The sequence below is a fragment of the Caretta caretta genome, chromosome 2, assembly GCF_965140235.1.
Source record: "Caretta caretta isolate rCarCar2 chromosome 2, rCarCar1.hap1, whole genome shotgun sequence".
NCBI classification, from domain to species: domain Eukaryota; kingdom Metazoa; phylum Chordata; order Testudines; family Cheloniidae; genus Caretta; species Caretta caretta.
The window spans coordinates 37,942,081-37,966,483 of record NC_134207.1 but is presented as its reverse complement, the minus strand read 5'-3'; the positions used below and the strand labels follow the sequence as shown (position 1 = coordinate 37,966,483).

General features: G+C 40.8%; 1 long non-coding RNA gene across 1 annotated transcript in view; it reads right to left on the bottom strand.

Moving 5' to 3' along the window:
* Nucleotides 1-24,403, bottom strand: part of LOC142070963 (uncharacterized) — a 136,648-nt gene that overhangs the window by 28,075 nt on the left and 84,170 nt on the right. The window contains exon 2 of the long non-coding RNA XR_012666906.1: nt 21,549-21,627. This is a non-coding gene — a long non-coding RNA (uncharacterized LOC142070963). The remainder of the gene's footprint in view (nt 1-21,548; nt 21,628-24,403) is intronic.

Here is a 24,403-nt window from a genome sequence, read left to right as displayed (position 1 = left end):
GAAGGTATACATTGTCCCTAAATGTGAAATAGTTATGGGTGAGGAGAAAGTCACAAAGTTCAGCCACCAGGTTTGCCGTGACATTATTGGGGATACTGTTCCTGATGGCTTGTAGTCCATCTTTGTGTAGAATGTTAGTGTAGAGGGCTTCTACATCCATAGTGGCTACGATGGTGTTTTCAGGAAGATCACTGATGGATTGTAGTTTCAACAATTTCCATCCCACCATCAACCTCAGCCTGGACCAGTCCACACAAGAGATCCACTTCCTGGACACTATGGTGCTAATAAGCGGTGGTCACATAAACACTTCCCTATACCGGAAACATACTGTCCGCTATGCTTACCTACATGCCTCCAGCTTTCATCCAGACCACACCACACGATCCACTGTCTACAGCCAAGCTCTACGATACAACCGCATTTGCTCCAACCCCTCAGACAAAGACAAACACCTACAAGATCTCTATCAAGAGTTCTTACAACTACAATACCCACCTGCTGAAGTGAAGAAACAGATTGAAAGAGCCAGAAGAGTACCCAGAAGTTACCTACTACAGGACGGGCCCAACAAAGAAAATAACAAAACGCCACTAGCCATCACCTTCAGCCCCCAACTAAAACCTCTGCAGCACATCATCAAGGATCTACAACCTATCCTGGAGGATGACCCATCACTCTCACAGATCTTGGAAGACAGGCCAGTCCTTGCTTACAGACAGACCCCCAACCTGAAGCAAATACTCACCAGCAACCACACACCACACAACAAAAACACTAACCCAGGAACCTATCCTTGCAACACAGCCCGTTGCCAACTGTGTCCACATATCTATTCAGGGGACACCATCATAGGGCCTAATCACATCAGCCACACTATCAGAGGCTCGTTCACCTGCAGATCTACCAATGTGACATATGCCATCATGTGCCAGCAATGCCCCTCTGCCATGTACATTGGCAAACTGGACAGTCTCTATGTAAAAGAATAAATGGACACAAATCAGACTTCAAGAATTATAACATTCAAAAACCAGTCAAACACTTCAATCTCTCTGGTCACTTGATTACAGACCTAAAAGTTGCAATTCTTCAACAAAAAAACTTCAGAAACAGACTCCAACAAGAGACTGCTGAATTGGAATTAATTTGCAAACTGGACACCGTTACATTGAATAAAGACTGGGAATGGATGTGTCATTACACAAAGTAAAACGATGCATCTGATGAAGTGAGCTGTAGCTCACGAAAGCTTATGCTCAAATAAATTGGTTAGTCTCTAAGGTGCCACAAGTACTCCTTTTCTTTTTGCGAATACAGACTAACACGGCTGCTACTCTGAAATATGTATGTATTTGATTCCTTTAACCAATTTTAACTCTCACCTTTCTTTCTTTTTATAAATAAACCTTTAGATTTTAGATATTAAAGGATTGGCAACAGCGTGATTTTTGGGTAAGATCTGAGTTGTATTGACCTGGGTGTGTGGCTGGTCCTTTGGGACCAGAAGAACCTTTTATTTGAGGAGATTGGTTTTAAAGAACCACTCATCTCTAAGTCTAGTGTTTTTGGTGGTGATACAAGGACTGGAATGCCTAAGGAAACTGCTTTTATGACTTCTTGTTAGCCAGTGTGGTGAAACAGAAGTTTACTTTTGTTGCTGGTTTGGCATATCTCATGGGAGAATAACCTCCAGTTTTGGGGTGTGTCTGCCCTATTTTCAGAAGTTTGTCCTGAACTTGGTACTCTCAGTTGTGACCCACAAAGGCATGGTTACAGACTCAGTATGACACTAAGTTCCAGAGACTGTACTAACTTCCAGTTTGTTGTCAAGTGAAATTCAAGGTACCGGTACTATCGTTCCCTGAGGCTGGGATGCCCAAGTTGGCACCTCTCTGACTTGTGCATCTATGGGTGGGTGGTAGAGGGCCCATAGCTCTGGATACAGGCCCTAGAACTCTCCCTTTGATGCAGCATAGCCCTAGTTTGCTAATTAACGGAGCATGGCCTATGCCAAAGGGGTGTTGCTTTTATTTATGATAACTGGAATTGATTGTAGAAACTTACATTGCAGACAACTGCTGTTGGATGCCCACAAGAGAAAGAAACTCCCTTCTAACCTTGAGGGAGGCCACCACAGTCCTAGATAATGGCTTGGGTACTTAGACATGTGCATTGCTATTACTCATCATGTCTAGCTCTTCTATGGTACCTTTCGTTCACAGATCTCAGCTCTCTATAACAAGGGATAATTTTCATTATCCTCATTTTACACACAGGGAAACTGAGGCACCAAGAGATTAAGGATTTGTCTCTAATGGATTTTTTCACTGGTGTAGCCACACTAACTTAGCTGCAGCACTGTAAACTCTTCAGTGGGAAAAATGGTGTGTCCTCATCTTGCATTAGCTAACAGGAGGTAAAATCCTAGTGACAATTAAGCAGCTTGTGGTTCTCACACATGGTAACAGATCAATGTAAAGATTATGAGAAAGCTAGGCTTTACCTTGCTTGACCTGCTAACACATGTTTTATCTTTACACACTGAAAAACTGCATTGTCTTTACTAGCATTTTACCTCATGTTAGCTAACATCTGTGAAGGGGCACCCTTTATGTAGACATGCTGCACTGGGCAGGCTGCTTTTTACACTGGTGCAGATGCATTGCAGTCAGAATTTATATAGTATAGTTACACACCTGGAATAGTATGCATCCGATGAAGTGAGCTGTAGCTCACGAAAGCTTATGCTCAAATAAATTGGCTAGTCTCTAAGGTGCCACAAGTACTCCTTTTCTTTTTGCGAATACAGACTAACACGGCTGTTACTCTGACACCTGGAATAGACAAGCTCACAGGGACTTGTCTAAGGCCACAAAGGGAGTCATGGGCAGAGCTAGGGACTGACTCCCAGATAACCTAAGGACCATTCCAGCTGCTGAACCACAAAACTACCACTGTTGGAAGACAGGATACTGGGCTAGATGGACCTTTGGGCTGACCCAGTATGGCTGTTTTTATTATGTTCTTATGAAAAAAAGTTCCACTTTGGGATTTATTGGATGATCCCAGAAGGGCTGAAGAACTGTAGGTGAGTCAGGGGGCAGAAAAGAGGAAGTGATGGGAATTGGGGAAGGGAAAGGGTGTCCCTTACTCAAACTTTAAAATGGGTGAGTTTGAATTAGAGATATGGAAGCACAGTCAGGCTGGTTCTTATTTTTCCTAAATGTATTTGTTACTGTCTGCCCTACCTAGTGGTCATTGACAAGATGAAACTATTATTCAGCCTAGTGTACTTCGGAAGGGTTCTGCAAGAGCCCAGTATAGAGTGCAAGGTGACACCAGTGGGAGGGTTATAACATTATGGTGTTTCTATTATGAGAGCTGTACATTTCTGTTTTGGATAAACAGGCTTAAAAGTGTTAACATTTAACATGGCCAAGCCAGACTTTGAAGTTAGCACTATATTAACATTAGTGGTGAAAAGTTCACACCTCTCTTCTACTTGGCTGGCTTCACAGCAAACGAGACAGTAGCGCAGTGAGCAGCAATACAAAAGTCACCTTCACAACCAGATTAGTGAGAAACTGTGTTTACAGAGGGCTTGAGAAATTTATCTGACACCTTTAAATTCAAGGACTAAACCCATTAGCTGGCGGAAAGATACCTGTGCTGCTATGCTGAGAGACTCCCATCACTATCAGAGCCTCACAATGCTAGACATTGTACAATACTGTAGATGCTGTCCCCGCCCCAAACAGCATACAATTTAGCGCTTGTCTCCATGGGGAACTGACCGGAATGGCTGTTGAGGAACAGCTCCCCATGTAAGCACTGTACTCCAGAATAAAAGTCCACACAGCCAGCTATTCCAGAAAAGTGAAAACAAAATAGCTTCATCCATTCCATCTATTCTGGTCAGTTTCCCCATGCTTGACAAGCCTTTAAAAACTGAGCAACATACAAAGATGGAGAAGAGCTGAACACCCAAATAACAAACACACACTTTTCCCTGCTCCCCTTCCCTCCCCCACCAAGCCCAGGTGTCCTTGTTGGCAGACTTCTTTGTCAATATCACTGCTATTCACAAGGCTCCCAGTAGCATGGTTGAATGCTGACTAGCCTCTGCACAGTTTTTATGCTGTTGCAGTTTAGGAAAACTAGAGCAGTGGCAGAGGCAATTAATCTGTGTCCATCTGCAGACTCAGGCAAAAAGTCCTATGTTGGGTCAGGTTTGGAAGGGTCTCTTCTCAGACAAACTGTCTAAGCTTTCATTTAAAAAAACAAAACAAAAAACAAAACAAAACAAGTTCAGAAACTTGGCTGAGAAAATAAGTTGTGCTGAATGGAATGTAGATTCCTGTTTTTGAGTCTTTTTGTAACTTAAGGTTTTGCCTAGAGGGATTCTCTAAGGTTTTGAATCTAATTACCTTGTAAGATATTTACCATCCTGATAACTAGACAGTGCAGTGGTTGATAACAATTGCCAGGGAAAAAATTGCTTGCCTAGGGCAGTAGGAATTTTCCAAGTCCTGTGTTTACCTATATACATTTAGGTCCTGCAAAATGTAGATAGTAAATCTTCAAGTAGGGAATGTGTCTCCGCATATGTCTGCACAGCACCCAGCACTATGGGGTCCTTATCCTGACTGGGGTCTTTTGGCACTGCTGCAAAATAAATGTGACACAATAGGACAGCAACTCCACCATGTCCTGCTACGCTATGTGCTTGTCTTTGCTGAACGCTCTCCAGTGTATCAACATCCTTCTAGAATTGTGGGCACCAGAACTGGACACAGTATTCCAGCAGCGTTCCCACCAGTGTCAAATACAGAGGCAAAATAAACTCTGAACTACTCAGGATTCCCTGTTTATGCATTCCAGGATTGCATCAGCTCTTTTGGTCACAGCATCTGTCATAAAAATAAAGGGAAGGGTAAACACCTTTAAAATCCCTCCTAGTCAGAAGAAAAACCCTTTCACCTGTAAAGGGTTAAGAAGCTAGGATAACCTCACTGGCACCTGACCGAAATGACCAATGAGGAGACAAGATACTTTCAAAAGCTGGGGGGAGGGAGGAACAAAACCTCTCTCTCTCTCTGTGTCTGTGTGATGCTTTTGCAGGGGACAGAACAGGAATGGAGTCTTAGAACTTGGTAAGTAATCTAGCTAGATATGCGTTAGATTCTGTTTTCTTTAAATGGCTGAGAAAATAAGTTGTGCTGAATGGAATGTAGATTCCTGTTTTTGAGTCTTTTTGTAACTTAAGGTTTTGCCTAGAGGGATTCTCTAGGTTTTGAATCTAATTACCTTGTAAGATATTTACCATCCTGATTTTACAGAGGTGATTTTTACTTTTTCTTCTATTAAAATTCTTCTTTTAAGAATCTGATTGCTTTTTCATTGTTCTTAAGATCCAAAGGTTTGGGTCTGTGTTCACCTATGCAAATTGGTGAGGATTTTTATCAAACCTTCCCCAGGAAAGGCGGTGTAGGGAGGGTTTGGGAGGATTTTGGGGGGAAAGATGTTTCCAAACGGGCTCTTTCCCGGTTATATATCTGTTAGATGTTTGGTGGTGGCAGCGATAAAATACAAGGGCAAAAAGTAAAATAGTTTGTACCTTGGGGAAGTTTTAACCTAAGCTGGTAAAAATAAGCTTAGGAGGTTTTCATGCAGGTCCCCACATCTGTACCCTAGAGTTCAGAGTGGGGAAGGAACCTTGACAGCTTCATATTGGGAGCTCACATTCAGCTGATTGTGTGCCACAACCCACACTGCTTCCCTCATTCTGTAAGTATGGCCTACTTTCTTTGTTCCTACACATTTACATTTAGCTGTATTAAAAAAACACACACCTATTGTTTGTTTGGCCCAGTTTATCAAGCAATCCAGATCACTCTGAATTAGTGATCTGTCCTCTTCATTATTTACCACTTCCACCACTTTTGTGTCATCTGCAAAATTTATCAGTAATGACCGTTTTCTTTCAGGTAATTGATAAAAATGTTAAATAGCATACAGCCAAGAACTGATACACAGGGACACCTGCTCTATGACATTTCCCCATTTACAATTACATTTTGAGATCGGTCAGTCAGCTGGTTTTGAATCCATTGACACGGCATACATTAAAAGTCAAACACGTTACAAAAGGCTTTTATGTCAATATTCTTACTTTACCAATCAAACTTGTAATCTCATAAAAATTATCAGGTTTTACAGGCTCTATTGTCTACATACCCATGTAGATTTGCATTACTTACATTGTATTAAATTGCCCTCCTTTAATTCTTGATTAATCAAGTTCCATATCAGTCGCTCCATTATCTTGTCTGAGCCTGATGTCAGTCTAACAGGCCTATAATTACCCAGACCATCCCATTTAAACTTTTTAAATATTGGCTCAACATTAGCTTTCTTCCAGTTTTCTGGAACTTCCCCAGTGCTCCAAGCCTTTTTGAAAAATCAATGTTATCCATCCAGTGAGCTCCTCAGCCAGCTCTTTAAAACTCTTGGATCCAAGTTATTTGGACCTGCTGATTTTAAAGTGTCTAACTTTAGTAGCTTATGTTTAGCATCCTCCAGAGATACTAGTGGAATGGAAAGCGCCATCACCATATGATGAGACTATATCATCTGCTTTTCCCCAAATATAGAACAGAAATATTTATTGAACACTTCTGCCTTTTGTACATTTATTACTGATAATTCTACTATGTCCATTTAGTAATGCACCAATACCATTGTTGGCATTCTTTTTGTTCCTAATATATTTTAAAAACTTTTTTTATTGCTGATTTGTATTCATTACTATCAACTTCCCCTTTCTTCCATTTGTTATATTTTTTTTACAACTGTCTTCACTTCCTCACTGAACCGGGTTGTTTTTTTAAAAACCAGCACAGCCTTATTCCTCAATTGTGACTTTCTGAGAACTTGGTAGGTGTTCTTAAATTATTCCCAATTATCATTCACATTTTTCTGATTTTATATATATATATATATATATATATATATATATAAACTGGTCTGGCCTTTTTTCTACTTCCACTTTATAACTGTGATCAAATCATGATCACTTATATCCGTTCATGTAGACAAACCCTATGTCTCCTTTATCATGCCCAGTTTCTCTTCCTTTTGCTTTTTTCCCCTTTCTCCTGGCCATTTTTTCTTTTCTGTGTATTTGTCTTTCACGTTTGCATTTCTTTTTCGCCCTTTTATACGTTTTTGTTGGCTTTTCCCCTTCTGCCTGTTCTCCCCATATCCCATCTCAGTAGCTCACTGCTCACCAAAGACTACAGCTTGGGGGTTGTGGGCACTGGTTTCACCCTAAACTAAGCTTGCCACAGGAGCAGAGATGATAAGCTTGGGCTGGTGGACAGCTGACTGCGCTTGCAGCCCTAGGCATGTAAGATGCCAGCAACCTCAGGATCCACAATGGGAGCAGTGAGGTAAAGGATAGGGGACTTTCACTTTACCTGAAAATGTGGCGGTGGGGTTTTTGTGTTGGATTGGGGCCCTGCTGGTTCCATGCCCTAGCCCACTCCTTGGTCACAGCACACTGAATTATGGTCTTCTTTCCCATAGAAGTTCATTTGGTGTCATTACAACCACTCCCCTTGGCGTGAGAGGCTTCCCTTTTATATACCATCCCTTTCTTCACTGCAGAGTGTTTATTCTGTTTCCCTATTAATCTATTACATCCATCCTCACCCTCTTAATTACCCTTCTGTTACTAAGGCAACAGCCACCTAAGCAGTTGTCTTGCTGTTTTCCTTGCCATTTCTTTTTTGTGTGTCTTTTCTGGCACCTTTCTTCTTCGGATGCTCTCTCTTATTTAAGTTGGTGTAGAGCTATTTTCCAAAACATTTAATTTACAGAAGTGCACAAGACAAGGGTTGAGATTTAGCCAAACATTATGGCTGGTTCTCATTTCATCAGAACCATTTCTTGCACAAACCCCAAAACAAGCGTTCACCTGCAGTTCCTGGCCATGTCGAGCTACTAATTAGTCACAAAGGCTGGATTAGGCTCTGTAGGCACCTAAAGATGCAAATGTGGCTAGTGGGATTTTCACAAGTGCCTAACTACATTAGGTGTTGATTTTTAAACTTATGGGAGTTAGGTGCCTCAATCCCACTAGATGTCTCTCTCACTTAGCCACATCTTTAGATGCTTAAATATATTTGAAAATCTGGCCATATGGCCCTGCCTAAACTAGGAAAAAGAATGTTGTTTGTTTAAAAAAAATGCCAGCTGTTTTTATTGAAGCTAGGTCTCACTAAAAGGGTAGGTCAACCGAGCTACACCACTATGGCGTGTGGAAAAAACTACACCCATGAGCGACATAGTTATACTGACCTAACCCCGGTGTAGAAAGTGCTAGGTTACATAAGAACAGCCATACTGCGTCAGACCAAAGGTCCATCTAGCCCAGTATCCTGTCTTCCAACAGTGGCCAATGCCAGGTGCCCCAGAGGGAATGAACAGAACAGGTAATCAAGTGATCCATCCCCTGTTGTTCATTCCCAGCTTCTGGCAAACAAAGGCTAGGGACACCATCTCTGTCCATCCTGGCTAATAGTCATTGATGGACCTATCCTCCATGAATTTATCTAGTTCTTTTTTGAACCCTGTTATACTCTGAGAGAAGAATTCTTCCATTGACCTGTAGTGGATTAACTACAGAGATGGGAGAATCCCTCCTGTCACTGCAGTGAGTGGCTACAGTGAAGCACTACAGCAGTGCAGCTGCAGCTGTACCACTGTAGCAGTTTAAGTGTAGACATGGCCTTGAGGGGTGTTAGCACCTAGAATACACCTGCCTTTAAAAACATGTTATGGCTACACTTGGGCCTTGCCTTGTTTGTTGTGTTAGTTGACACAATTTTAAATTCCATTTAGAACCTTTAGACAATCGGGCACCAAAATAACTAAATCTCTGTAATTTACACCTTTTTGTTATTTTTAGTAAGGAATTGGGGTATATGCTAATCAAAATCAGGCTTGTATTCCAAATGCAGAGTGCCTTCACACCAACGTGCCCTGCAAGAACAGCAGGTGTGAATAACAACTGATTGAGTTATTTTGGTGCAAGTTTGTGTGTAGACAAGCTTACCAGTCTAACACCTTCAGAATGATGTTAGCTGGCCATGTTGTGGCCTGCTCCTTGTCCTAGGGTTAAACATTAGCTGCTAATATATTTTTAAATAGACCAACAAAGCATATAACCCAAATCTCCTCTGTCACCAGGCCCCTATGGAGACAACTGAACTATCACCATTATGCAGTGCCTCCCATATGCTCCTAGGAAGTGACAGAATGGACATTTTCCATATACCTAAAAGCACGTGCAATTTGTCTTTCGTCACAGTTGTGAATTGTGTGTCTTCTGCTTCTTGGGCCTGAAACTTGCTGGGTGTGTTCCTTCCTTTGACATTTGAATTCCCTGGAACTTCTGCTGACTAACTGTGAATAAAGGTGTGGAGCACGGTCACAGCCAGTCCCACGGAGAAGTTGTCCTTCGTTGTCTTCAGTGCTGCCAACTCCCTCATAATAAACATTTGGGGAGGAGCATGGCAGAGCAACTTATCTGGCTGACTAAAGCAAAGAGATGTGAGTGTTCCTTACTCTGACTCCAGTGCTCTCCATTTGAACCCCATCGGGGGAGGAGAGGGAGCGTCAACCAGAAGTTCAGCTTTCATTAAGTGAGTAGTTCTTTCCCCCGAAGGTACTTAGAACAAAGAGAAAATGTGCACTGTTTAAAAAAATCCCCACTGCAGTCAGGACTTTCCATTTTTTATCAGAAGCACTAACATTTCAAATAAATGAGATGTTGTCAGGTTTGACACTGTTCTATTGAGTTGTCATTAATTATAGACCTGGTAGTACAATGTAGGTTCTGGAGCAATGACAAATGTTCGATGGAAATCAGACGGTACACTGAAGGCGAAAAATGTGGGGGGAAAAATCCTGATTTCCGTTTGTTTGATCTCTTTAGCACAGCGAGGGTTTTTCATCAGCTATGGAGTTTATGCAAATCTGAAGCTAGTTGCGAGCTAAAAGATTTAATCAAAATGAAAAGTAGCATAGTTTTGTCCTAACTCTAGAAAAAGTATTAAATACATGTTTAAATGTCATTCTCAGGCCATGAATTACCTCCCTTCAGAATCAGCATGGTAATGAAATGTCACTCATCTAACCCACATCATAACTGCTATGTATCTCATAGGAAAAGAGGCACAAGCAGACACTTAAAGTAGCTTTGTGTAGATTTTAAATAATTACACAAATACATTTTGCTGACATGCCTGCCTGTTTCCTTTAAAGACTTCCTTGCACATGTGACTAGATAAACAAAATGAGTGAAATGTAGAAGTTAATATTGTTACCCCTTTTGACTAGAGCAATTAGCCAAAATTCAGGATCCTGGGGAGGAGAAATTCATGATGGAATCAGGTATTTGTTTACAAAAAATATACTAAAAGTTCCGTTTCCCTCAACACAGCTGGAATCAAACAGCAGGAGCTAATTTCTTTGTTCAGAATTCTAAGGCTCTTTTCAGCCATCAATTTACCCAAAAGCCTGGACTCTGACACACAGATGGAAACCCCGCCCTTGGCCTGAATAGCTCCACTCCTACTCCAGCCTTGCATATTGGTCTGTGATTTGAATAGAGCCCCCCAAGCCCTCCAGTTGGTCCGGCTTTCTACTCCATAGAAGAGCTGAATCCTGAACGAAGGGTGGTTGTTACACCCGCCAGCTTCAATGAGGTTTCGCCCAACCTATACATAAATCCCCCACACTAAGCTTGTTAGGGTTTACCTCCTTCCTTGGTTAGGAGAGAGCATTTTTGCATAAATATGAAAACAAATCAATTGATTTCCCAGGCCCTTCTCTTTGGAAATGTATACACACTTGGTACTCAGCTATTAACACAAGCTAAGAGGGAGGAATTATTGGAGGGGCCCTTAATTAAAAGAATGTCAGCATATCACTGTTGTGTTTAGTTTCCTAAAAGCAAATGGTTCTGTTCATGGAGATATCCACAAAGGCAGCTACAGTGTCTAGGACAGCTGGCTTATATGGCCAGTTTGGGATTCCCCTCGCACAGAGGAATTCCTGGGATGCATAAAGCCAGCTGTACATCACCCACTCTTGGCCCCCTGGCAAGAGGGTGTCCTGAAGATGTGCCAGGACAGTAAGGAGCATGACTAGTGCATGCTGAATAATGGCAATATGGGGCCAGCGGAACAGCCCATAGGAAGCCATTATTGTCAGTACAAGTTAGAGGGGTTCTGAGGAAGATCTATTTTGGAATGGAGATCAAAACAATCCCAGCTGCCCCCAACACCAGAGGAATGGAAAGGTTGCAAAAAGGTACCTTTATACCCTGTCCTCCAGGGAGGTTCTGGTTTTATGTGTTTAAACTATTCATGGATGGGAGATTAAATTATTGATTGGGTCTTGAGCAGAAAAAAGATTCCTTTGATCTCAGTGCCTAAAGTATGCATTGAGGCTGATTGGGAATGGAGTAGGACTTCACTGGATACAGGTCTGCATGTACCTATTTGAAAATAAATTAACCTAACACCGAGGAGACAGTCTAGTGAATATTACCCTTCCTTCATGCTCATCTAACTGATTTGCTACACTTCAGAACTGTATCTCTTCTTGGTCTTGAAACAGAGTTTTTAATAAACTCTCAAACAGCTGTGAAATATTAGTTCAAGATCGAGTTAACCTAGTGAATGTGCCTTTGCTATATACATTTCAATCACTGCAGTATAATAGAAAGGCTTTTTCTGAAGATCAAACCATGCCTTCCCTTCAAAGTTATTTTAAAATATGTCTTTGAGCATTGCAGAGGCTTAGAGAATGCATTCTCCCTTTTGTCAGAAAACTTTGATTCCACCAGTACGTTTAGAGAATATTAATGGAAGATAAAAATGCAATTGTTTGCAATGAAATTGCAAGCACCGTTCCCAAAGATCACAATAGTTATATTTCTCTCTGTATTCCATTAGGCCAGAATTGATGTCATTACATGTATCCCATTTAAGTATTTGAGTCTTCAAAATTGTATTATTTTCTAGTCAACTAAATTAGGCCTTCTGTTCCATGAACGAGATCTGATTCTTACCTGTTGCAAAAAAAAGTGTTTATTAAACAGATGGGTTGGATTTTATTTTCTTGATCTGAGCAAATAGAAGAATTAAATTATTCAAAATATACTACAATTACCAGTCTCAGCAGGTGAACCTGTACTCCCAATTGAGTATAGAGATTACTAAACTGCTGGATAAGCTAAGAGATAACAACAAAATCTATGGGCTAGATCCTCAGGTGATGTGAATCAGTGTAGATAAATCCCTTTGAAGTCAATGGAGCTACATGGATTTACACTAGCTTTGGATCTGGCCTTATCTTGTTTTCCAGTACAAGTACCTACACAAAATACAGACCTACTATCACCACATATGACATAATTTAGGTAAAATATCTACCATAAGTATAGGACTCAAAACTCTTTGAAAGTCTGGGGTGCGTGGGAGGAGGAGGAGAAAAATCACTTAGGGCCGCATTATGGATCTGATCCTGCACCAGTGCAAATCAATGGAAGTTTTATCATTGAAATCAATGGGAGCAAGACTTGGTGCCTTGAGAAATGCTGAATGATTGGTAAGACCTGTACAAATACCTTCCCCATGCTCTCTGCTTCTTAACACCTAGCACAACCCCTCACTTTACAAAATACTGTAACTAAACAGCAGAAATCACAAGAGTCTTTTCAAAGGAAAGATCACTCTGAAAATAAAGTATTTAAGGTACTGAAATGATTTGATAAATGTAACAGAATTTCAAAACTATCTAGAACTCCTAGTCAGTACTTATTTGAAAATGTCCTTTCTCCAAGTAAAGAGGTCCACAGATCTGCTACAACAGTACATTATCTTGCTTGCAGGTTGGATACAGAACTAGACTTGTTAGTGGCAGCAGAGAAATATCCTGCCCCCACAAAGTTCCCTCCAGTTGAGATAACTTTCACATCCTGATTAATTAAATTCTGCTTTCCAAATTACAGATTGTGTTAAATATACTTTGAGTGGAAAGTACAACAATTTCTCCTAGGACAGAGCATGAGGAATTCCCCGTAATGAAAAACTCAAATCTCTAGAGGTCAATTTCCATCTCTCTTGTGGATGTTCCATTTCTCTCTAGCATGGGCCAGATTTATGGACCTTATTATTCAAAGAAATAAATTTTTCAGGAAAACAGATTTTTCCATTTCTTCATTGTGCTACGGTCCACAGGTCTGTTACAATGGGACATTCATAGAGGTGTGCCTCCACAATGGGAAACAGGATCATCCTTGAAATATGGACATCCAAAATGAGATATATTATTTATATATATCCTCCTCCTTCCCCTGGGCACTAAGATATGGAGAAAATTTCTTCCCCAAAATGTCATTGCTAATAATTGGATGACTAATTGGTAGAATTTGATTAATTTATGTATTGATGGTCATGTGGCCACCTAGGAGATCTCATTAAAGGAGACATGAGTACTCTTCCCTGAGATTGTCAGTGTTCCTAAAGACTGGACTTTGACACTTAACTGAAGGAAGAATGAGAGTACTTGGGGCACCTTAGAGACTAACAAATTTATTTGAGCATAAGCTTTCGTGAGCTACAGCTCACTTCATCGGATGCATTCAATGGAAAATACAGTGGGGAGATTTATATACACAGAGAACATGAAACAATGGGTGTTACCATACACACTGTAAAGAGAAAAGAAAAGGAGTACTTGTGGCACCTTAGAGACTAACCAATTTATTTGAGCATGAGCTTTCGTGAGCTACAGCTCACTTCATCAGATGAAGTGAGCTGTAGCTCACGAAAGCTCATGCTCAAATAAATTGGCTAGTCTCTAAGGTGCCACAAGTACTCCTTTTCTTTTTGCGAATACAGACTAACACGGCTGTTCCTCTGAAAACTGTAAAGAGAGTGATCACTTGCAAGCTGCTTAAGGTGAGCTATTAAGTTTCACAGAGAGGGGGAGAGAAACAGTACCAAAAACCAAGAGACCTCTTAATTAGTAATACCCTGGAATTTAAACTATGGGGAATCAAACTCATTTGTGATTTTAATACAGAACTTCTTTAATATGATCCAGTATAATCCCCCTCTTGACACTAAGATTTATAATCGTCAGTGTCACTTTCTGTGTAGCCTATTCAAGAGAAGGTACTGTGAGGCAATTTGAGTTTGTGATTCCAATTCATCCCACATACATGATCCTAGTGATGTATCTTTACTACAAGGTTCTGGGGCAACAGGCAAGGTGAGGCGAACCCACTTTTGAGGAGTCCATTTGGTACAACCTCTAGTGTCCCAATAGCTTCCCTCCCTCCCCAGCCCACTGGCTCGAGGTCCAGGGTAGCCAGAAGGATCCCATGTGTCATATGGGGAGTTGGCTAGCCTTCAATACCTTTGCCTCCAGGGACTGTTGGTATGCAATTTTGACAACAATTTCTCCCATTAACAAGTCTGGTTTTACAATACTGGAATCATATTGCATCCATTCATATTGATAAGCGTCAAACAACTATCTCTTTCTTTGTTTTAACAAATGCATCAAACCCTTAATATTTCCCAATATGACCCAGAACATTTCATGTTCCAAAGTAGCTAGGGCAAGTATCTGCATTTTAGTGCATCCCATAGCTATGGCTGTGTAGTTTCCTATTTCTAAATTTTTTTTCTTATGCATAAGCCATGTGGTAGTATTAAGCCATTGCCAAAGATTCCATCGGGCTTTTAGGTTGCCCAGATCAATTTGGACCAAGTCTACATTGGCATGTACTTGTTTTTGTATCAGGCTGTCCTGTAGCTGGGACAGAGAGCTTAATTTATTTTTAAGTACCTGCAGGTCTGCAGTATTTTTTTTTATTTTTTAGTTATTTATTTATTTATTTTAAACACACAACAGTGCTAGCGACAAGACAACATACAACACAAAACACAAAAAACAACACAAAAAAGCTATTACCAGCAGGACAGTGGGGTGGGAGGAGGTATTGTTTCATATTCTCTGTGTGTATATAAAGTCTGCTGCAGTTTCCACGGTAAACATCTGATGAAGTGAGCTGTAGCTCACGAAAGCTCATGCTCAAATAAATTCGTTAGTCTCTAAGGTGCCACAAGTACTCCTTTTCTTTTTGCGAATACAGACTAACACGGCTGTTCCTCTGAAACCACAATTTCTATTGTGACAGTAGATTCATGGTATTGGGTTGCTCTTCGGCTGGCATCAGCTTTTCCTGACTTTCTGAAAGACAAGAGAACGTGTTTCTACCCCTTTTTGGGCTGGTGGATTATTGCTTAAAATATTTCTTTTACAAATACCCTTGCTGATTGCAGGCAAAACAGAGGAATTACCCCCATATTTTCCCGTTTTTGTTCTATAGGCAGGCCAGGTTTCAATGGCTTCTATCTTTTAAGGGTTATGGGGAAATTATCCCACTGTTTAGTCATTAAATCCCTGAGGTGGGGTACCTCCGTTTTTCCTTCTTATACAGCAGACCAAGTTTATAACGTTTTTCCTGCTGTGTTAAGCTTTAAGTTTATTTACAGGTAATAGCTGAGAAGCATCATTACCATATGACCTTAAAGGATTTTTCCAAAAATCATACACACTATACATTGTTACAGGGGTACTTATTATCATTAAATTTATTAAAATTATCTTGTTATCCCATGCCTTTTATTTAGACAATTTGTTTGCTGACCAGGTATGTCCTTTATCTGCAGCTCCTTTGTGCTGCTAGTTCTTTCCTTCCTTTATCATTTAGGTAATTTGCATTTTCACAGACGCTTCCTGCTTTTGGATTTAAAGCCATCAGCAGCTCAGAGACTCTATCGTAAAAGGGACACAATCAACTTTCACCAGAGTTTTGATTACGTTTTTAACTTCTGCTTCCAAAACACACAGCAATCTGAAAAAGAAAACCCAACCTATTGTGGCTCCCTTTGGAGCCCTAATAGCATTTTAATTAAGTAGCATGGTATGTTTGCATTTCTTTTGCCCCTTCTACAATATACCCTGCACGTGTTCTGGGGTAAATGCACATTCCTTCCATAGTTTAACTTCTATAACATTATCCATATCCATTTTTCATAGAATATTAGGGTTGGAAGGGACCTTAGGAGGTCATCTAGTCCAACCCCCTGCTCAAAGCAGGACCAATCCCCAATTTTTGCCCCAGATCCCAAATGGCCCCCTCAAGGATTGAACTCACAACCCTGGCTTTAGCAGCCCAATGCTCAAACCACTGAGCTATCCCTCCCCCCCTTTTACATAAGGTGTAACTATTTCTTTTTTTTTTTGCTTACAGAGTTTTCATGTACCTTTATCAAAGTGACAGTCTGATTATTCAGAGCCATTTTAAGACTCAGTGTTTCTAACATTGCTTCTTTTTGTTTTGTGCACCTCACCCCTGCTGTTGCTTCAGAGGGGCACTGTCTTTTTTAATTTCTTATTTATTTTTTTTTAACTATAGCTCTCATCTGCTATTTTGTTACAAAAAACAAACAAACAAAAACCAAACAAACAAACAAAAACAATCCAGAAATTTTTTTCTATTCTCCTGATTTTGACTACCCTGCTACAGTCGCAACTTAAAAACATTTTAAATTTTGTAAAGCATTGAGTTACCTTTTAAGGGTTAAATGCCAAATCCCAAAGCCAAACAACACTAATCACCTGTGTCTAGCAAAAAGGTCTCAGTTTTGCAACTTTGAATTAAAGAGTCAAATGGGATTTTTAGTGGCATTATTTCAAACAAAAACAAAACCAATTGGTCTTTAGAACTTTACATATTTACACACACACACATAGATACATACACATTTTCTTTTCCTTAACATCCCTTCCACGCTGCTCTGTTTTTTACATCTTACATTCCCTTTATACATTTGAGGCAGTTAACTTCCAATAGAACCCCCTTATGTTCTTTTAGCAAATTTGACTAAATTGACCAGTCAAATGATTTTAATCAGACAGTTTATTTTTGCCTGGCTAATTTACAGACATTCCTTTGGAAAAGGGCCCATTTTCCTTTAGAATGGCTGCAAAGAAACCAAGAATGCTCTTTCCGTAACACTTTTCCTTTTTAACATTTTCACAAAGTTTAGCACTTAATTCCCTCCAGCCTCTGCAGAGGTAACTTTTTCACTCTTTTCTCTTTGTAATTATGCCTGGGCGTGCCGTACATAGGACCTTCTCCCCCTTCACCTGCTGTAATGGCTGCTACCTGTTTAGAGGCAAAGCCCAATTTTTGTCTCAGACTCTTAATTAGTGATTCATGACGACTATGATTTGCAGGTGCTCTGCCCTCCTTCAAGGTTAATTTCTTTACCATACCTTGGAGCACATGATTCTCTCTTTCAATTTTCTCAGAGGCTTTAGCTTGGTCTGCCAGGAATCTTTCTCTCTCTTTGCATTCCTGGAGTGCCTCTTTCACTATTTTCAGCTGACTTTGAGTATTTGTAGCCAGCACCTTCCAATTGTCTGCTCCCTTTTCCGTTTGTGCCTTTTCCTCTTTACATGAAAAAAGTGGAGGTAAGAATCCTTACATGCCCCCCACAACAGCCAAATTGCTACTGCATCTCTTTTGGCAGCACTAGAGGGTTCGTATATGAGGATATACTGAGCCATCTATCCTCTAGGTCCGAAATAGTGCAGACATCAGCTAGGGCTTGTTTAGTCCAAGGACTGTGCCCAAATTTTTGAAGGATTTGTTTAAAAGGTGTAATTTTTTTAACAAAAGGTGAGGTTGGAGTTCCTTCTCACTCCATTCCTCCCTCTGGTACTGGCTTACCCTGTTTTTTTTTAAACATCTTAACACGGATATTTCAATCTCTTTGTCACTCCTGGTATTACTTAGCAAGTGACACAGCCTAGATTCTGAAATCGTAGCTTATCAAATTTCCTCATCACACCTGGCACAGGTCATCAAGTGACACAGCCTAGATTCTCTGATCCTGCTACTCCGTGTTCCAGCGAGCAGCACTGCCTGGCCCTTAGGCCTTCTTGCTGCCCCTGATACCTCAGTGAACAATAGGACTTAGGTTTAGTAATCATAGCTTAATCTATACACTTTCCCCAGCTACCTTCCGAGAGGCCAGCAGGTCTGGTTAACCCAATAGAAATGCCTAGGTCAATAGAGCTGGCGGTGTGCACACCCATATTTACAATAACTGAGGTTTTTTACCAGTATTCCCCCTTTCGCAATTCTCCATCAAAATGTTACACCAATAAAATAGAAACCAGCAGGATCTTATTTAAGGGGAAAAGGCAAAATGCCACATTTATTGTGAATACAGGAAGAATCCTAGTAAGCAGTTAGTTATAGCTATACATTCAATTTCATATTTATACACACACACACGTTCTGCAAGGTTGTTACCATAGTTACCAGCCTTAGAGTTGCTCATGCCAAGCCACTGGCCAGGTGGCCTGGACATGAGGAGGGAGCAGGGCCTTGTCAGATGCTCATCTGGTGCTCCTGGAAGTTGGTTTGCAGAATCAGACCCCAAAGTTCTCACTTTCTAGAGTCCATTTTTATAGGAATTTCTTCCTATGCCAGTCTATAGGAATTGCTTCATCATGCTGTTGCTGAATCAATCAGCAGATGGCACATTCCTGACGGCTCCATGCTGCCAGATGTTATCTTGTTCTTTGGTTCTCCCATTCTTGAGGCTGTTGGGTGGATTCCAGTCTGCCCTCCAGGGGTCCTCTGGTTATTTCCACTTGACACCTTCTTCAGCCGATGGATACTGGCACCTCCCTGATCATTCAGTTATTATCCACACCAAGCATCCATCCACATACATCCTCTATCTCTATTTTACTCACAATTGTTAACAAAGCAAGATGAATACAACAAAAGGGCGGGGAGTCTCTGGGTACTGTTTCTGTTGTTACCGAGCATTGCTTTGAGTCTCTCTCTGTGTGAGTAGTTGTTACAAAGAATTGCTTTGAGAACAGACTCTGTCTTAGAATGTACTAACACAATTAGCAGCTTCCAAGTTTCACACAGAGGGAGAGAAACAGTACCAAAAACCAAGAGACCTCTTAATTAGTAATACCCTGGAATTTAAACTATGGGGAATCAAACTCATTTGTGATTTTAATATAGAACTTCTTTAATATGATCCAACAAGGAGGCTCCGGGCTGGGCAGGAGGTTGGGGTGCAGGAAGGGGTGCAAGGTGCAGGCTCCGTCTGAGAGGTGCTTACCACAGGTGGCTCCCAGTCGGTGGCACAGTGGGGCTCAAGCAGGCTGCCTGCCTGCCCTGGCCTCATGCCACTCTCAGAAGCGGCTGGCTGCTGACACATCGCTGCAGCCCATGGGGGAAGCAACAGGTCTCTGTGCACCGCCCACACCCGCAAGCGCCACCCCCGCAGCTCCCATTGGCCAGTTTCTGGCCAATGGGAGCTGCGGGGATGGTGCTGGAGGCAGAGGAAGCGTGCAGAGCCGCTGCCTCCCCCTCGTTCCCCAGGGCCCGCAGAGATGTGCAGCAGCCAGCTGCTTCTGGGAGCAGCATGGGGCCAAGGAAGGCAGGCAGGCAGCCTGCCTGAGCCCCGTTGCACCGCCGGACTTTTAGTGGCCAGAGATTGCAATTGACTGGCAGAGGCTCCAGGATCAATCGACCGGTTGGTGACCACTGGTGTAAACAGAACCTGTATGAAGAACTTGCTTACAATCACTTAAACCACTAGTCATCTAAACTGCCAATGGACAACAGTTTACCAAATAAACTGAGACAGGTGACAATCCTCACACCTGTAACACAACATGCTAGCATAGCTTGTGTTTATATCATCAGTTCATATACACTGACATTGTTCCTCCTGCAACTTCCTGTTCTGAATGCCTCCTATGTCCTCCAGTGCTGTTCATGCAGTCAAAATAAAGCAACTTAGCTGTACAAGTGGTGTTCCTTTGGGCAACCTTAGGGCTTATCTACACTAAAAGTGCTGCAGTGGCATAGCTGTACCAGTGCAGCTGCACTGCTGTAGCACTTAGTGAAGACACTACCTACACTGACAGGAGAGCTTCTCCCATCAGCGGAGGAACTCCACCTCCACAAGGGGCAGTAGCTGTTTCAACAGGAGAAGCCCTCCCATCGACATCCTGTTGTCCACACTAGGAGTTAGGTTGGTATAACTGTCGTTCAAGGGTGTGGATTTTTCCAGACCCTGAGAGATGTAGTTATACTGACATAATTTTGTAGTGTAGACCGGAGCTCAGGCACAACCCAAATGAGCTGCTTCATGTCCACTAGCACGCCATTGATGCCTGGAGAATTTGCTCAGGTAATTCCCATTAATATCTATGCATGTAAATACCATGTACAACAAGAGAGCTAAACTACGAGATCAATAAAATCACAACAGCTGCTAAGAGCATCTGCTTATGCTGACATTTAAACTTGACCCAAACATATTTTATGGCAAAATTATATGTATATACTATACGAACAAAAATATTTTGTTTTGTTACTTTGTCATTGTTCCAGAAACTGTAAGTATGTAGTATGGCCAAGGAGAAAGAAAAATATACTGTTTCTTGCATTCTATGGCCCTCGGTAATATTCAGTACTCATTAGTAAATCACATTGAAATTGCCACAGTGCAAAAATCAAAAAACCCAAACAAGCAGGTCTTTCTTGGAGACATTATGTAAGAGGAGTCAAAAAGAGTTTGCTTGAGTGAGGCAGAGTAAAAATTGACTAAGGACCTTGGAATTTGGCCCAGAGTGTTTGTTTAATTCATGGAGAAACAGTTCAAATAAATGAACATTCTTTATTCTGTGTACTGCGACATTCTTTATCTTAACAAGCTGCTTTTGACTTCACTCATTTATTTATGATGGTAATAATGCTCCTGTCTTAATCGGGAATCTAGTTTTGATTATGCTCATATACTAATTATACAGCCATGGAATTTCAAAAGGCTAAATCTTAAGAAAAACTATAAAGGTAGGGCCATATTCCAAAACAAATATATTTTTTTAATCTACAGCTAGGTTTTGTGTGTCAAGTAAGAAAAATGTTGATTGTGATTAAGAAAATTTATTGCTTGCTTTCAGGAAGCAGCCAGCTAGTTTCAAGGATCATTTCAAAATCTCTTAAGTCTTTGTTGTAAGTCACAGGAAGCCAAATAAAACTTCTCCCTAAGTGGCATCTCCGCAGGAACATCACCTTGGAATGGGAATTAAAAATAAGAAAGCTATCAAGTTGGTTGGGGAAAGAGCTGGCTTTCTTCCCTCCCCAACCAGCAATTTAACTATGGATTGTCAATTGGTCCCTTGTCCAGTGCTCTGAAAATGAAGACAGTTCCTAGCCACTAAAAACAGAAAAATCACAGAAACAGCACTAAGCAGCAATTTATTTATATTGTAAGCAGCTAGTTTTCTTTCCCCAGTGTACTTATTAAAAAGTAATATCCTACAGACTATAAAAGTTCACTCACAGATCTAGATGGAGATCCTGAATCTTTCCAAGAAATCAGATGGTATCTTGTCACAACAACCAGTGCAGCAACAGCCACCCTGCAAATGAGATCAGTCAAAAGTGAATATTTAACTTTACAATGGGTAGATTAATGAGACATTAGTAAACATGTGTTAAATACCATGCCATTCTTTTGCAAGCATGAAATAACAAATGTATTGACAGATGAACAGCTTACTGCTAATTATTAGCATATAAACAGCACATAGAATGGATTTTTAAACTGTTCAGGCATTCTTTAAAAATGGCTGCTAAGCCATCAGTTTAAGAGCTATGCACAGAATGACACTCATATTTTTGGTCCAAATTTTGATGATACATTAATTTTCGTAAGTGTGAAATTTCATCCAAGAGACATGCACAGGCTCATCCAAAATACCAATAAGACTTTTGAATAGAGGATCCAAGTGAAATAGAAAAGATAAAGAAGGACTAGTGTAGTTTTCATGAACGGCATTATCCTCTCATTCACTTGAAGCTCACATGGATCCTTGAATTTTAGGACACAGAGAAAACAAAATTAGTACTTGTCTCAGAGGAAACTGGCTTGATTACCATTTTTTCCCCCGTTTGTCATCAACTTTCTCCCAGACAGCTACTGGGCCAGCCTGATGGACACTACAGAACAGATCTGGAGGCAAGGTAGGAACCTGTGGCTCAAGAAGGCACATGAGGCCAGATTTTTCAAAGCTATTTAGGCACCTAAAGATGCAGTGAGGCACCCTTTGGATTTTAAAAAGCTCCTAGACTCCTAACTCCCAGACACTTGCATGATTTTGAAAATCCCACTAGGTGCCTCTCCGCATCTTTAGGTGCCTAAATACCTTTTAAAGTTAGTTCCATGGCCTCTATGACAGAGTTGAATTATTTTATGTAATTTTGTTTGTCCCAAGTCTACTGAACCACCAGTAATTGGACCAGTTAGCACACAGGACACCATACTTTCTACTTCCTCTGAAATTTAGTTTTGCCTGGAAAGTTGACAGGCCCAGGCCTAAAGTCCTGGGAGAAGAAGACCACATATTCTGGAAAAAGCCAACAGAGTTCAGGTTGATTCATATTGGACAAGAACCTAGGCCCATTATACAGTTATTAGCCCATGAATAAGAAGCACCCTCAATTTATCACCTCTTTATAACTCTAATTAGTGAAACTGTTTAGGATTTAATGTTTACATGGGACATACGGCGTTGCTGCTCTAAGCAGTAGAGGGATAGGGAAACCAATTTGCAGTTAATAAGAACTAACCTGAACCTCAGCCACCATACTGAATATTTTTGAAGGATCCAATTGTCTTGGACAGAAACCTAAATATAAAGATAGAATAAAAGAAAAGCAAACTGAAGCAGGAAAGGAGGACAGCTAGCAGTGTTACTGAGCCTGATTCATATTTTTATTTACATGGATACTTTACCATTGCAACTCCTTTGATTTCCACAGAGCTACTCCTTACTTACGGGATCAGAATCAGGCGCAGTCAGTCTAGCTCAGAAAAATTAGCCAGAATGGTGATTTGTACTCAGGTGGTTTGAAGGGACTGAGCAAGCTCAGGAATGAGTTATTGGGGAAAGGAGAGAAGGATATAATTGGAGCATTGGATGCAGAAAAGGAGCAGAACAAACTTCAGCGATCTAACTGGATTTGGGTAAGTAACCAAACTTTAGGAGAGCTTTTCCAAAGTTACCCTCAAAATGTTCAGAGGTTAAGTCATCATTATTAAACAAGTCACTTCTCAGTATAATTGAAAGGTGCTTGAATCTAAGTTCAGAGTTAAATAGATACCTCTAAATATTGCTATGGCAGTACCATGTTTTAGTAACCACACAGCACCTACTGGTTATCACATTAGGGAGTTCAGACTATTTATGTAACCAACTCTTCAGTGAGGATTGAAAATTTGCATTACAGTATCTCCTAGAGGCCCCAATGAGGGATCAGGGTCCCAATATAAAGACACTGTACAACCACATATTAAAACAGCCCTACCTGAGAGAGCTTACAGTCTTAGTGACAAGATACAACAAACAGGTTGAGAGAAAAGGACACGGTAACAGAAATAGAAGCATATTTTGCAGACACTAGCTGTGGATACAAATATAACTTGTTACCTGTCTAGGCATTATCAATAAGCAGAAATGGAACTGCCAAAGGTGCCATGTAGTTGGCAGGATTTGATCCTGATCAAGGATAACCCAATGGATTCCTAGTCTATGCCTTCACCATTTGGCCTACAGTACCTGTTTAGCTTAAACAATTCCTTGTTTGTTTGTAACTCAAGCTTCTTTTTGTGTGACTGTTCTGTTAATCCACATAGTGCTAAATTGGGAGAAAGGAAAAATAAAAAACCAAACAAAAATACAACTTAAGATCTTACAAAAACTCAAGAAACTTACCACTGTTTTATTTTAAAGCATTTTGAGTAGTTTTGTGCAGAAAGGGCAACAATGTCAGTGGCGTTTCTAGCTAATTTAAGATTTGTGGTCTAGGATATTCTCCCCCACCCCACACTCCAATATTAGTTTATCTTCTTCCTTCCCCTCTTAAATCAGAGATTCAGCCAGTGCTTCCCCATTGCTCAATCAGCTGCTTTGGTTTAATTTTACACTGAAAAATTCAAACAAGAGCTAATAGCTTCTGACTGACTATTTCCTTTCTAATAGAAACTGAACAGCTGATCCAGAGGAAGGAAGTAGGAAGGAGAGAGATGGGGTGTCTGCTGGTAGAGAACAGGGGTGGAGGTGTTAAAAAGTACTACTAATAAAAAATCTTGTTTTCATTTTTGATTGTGGCCTAGAGACTTTTGATTTTCATGGC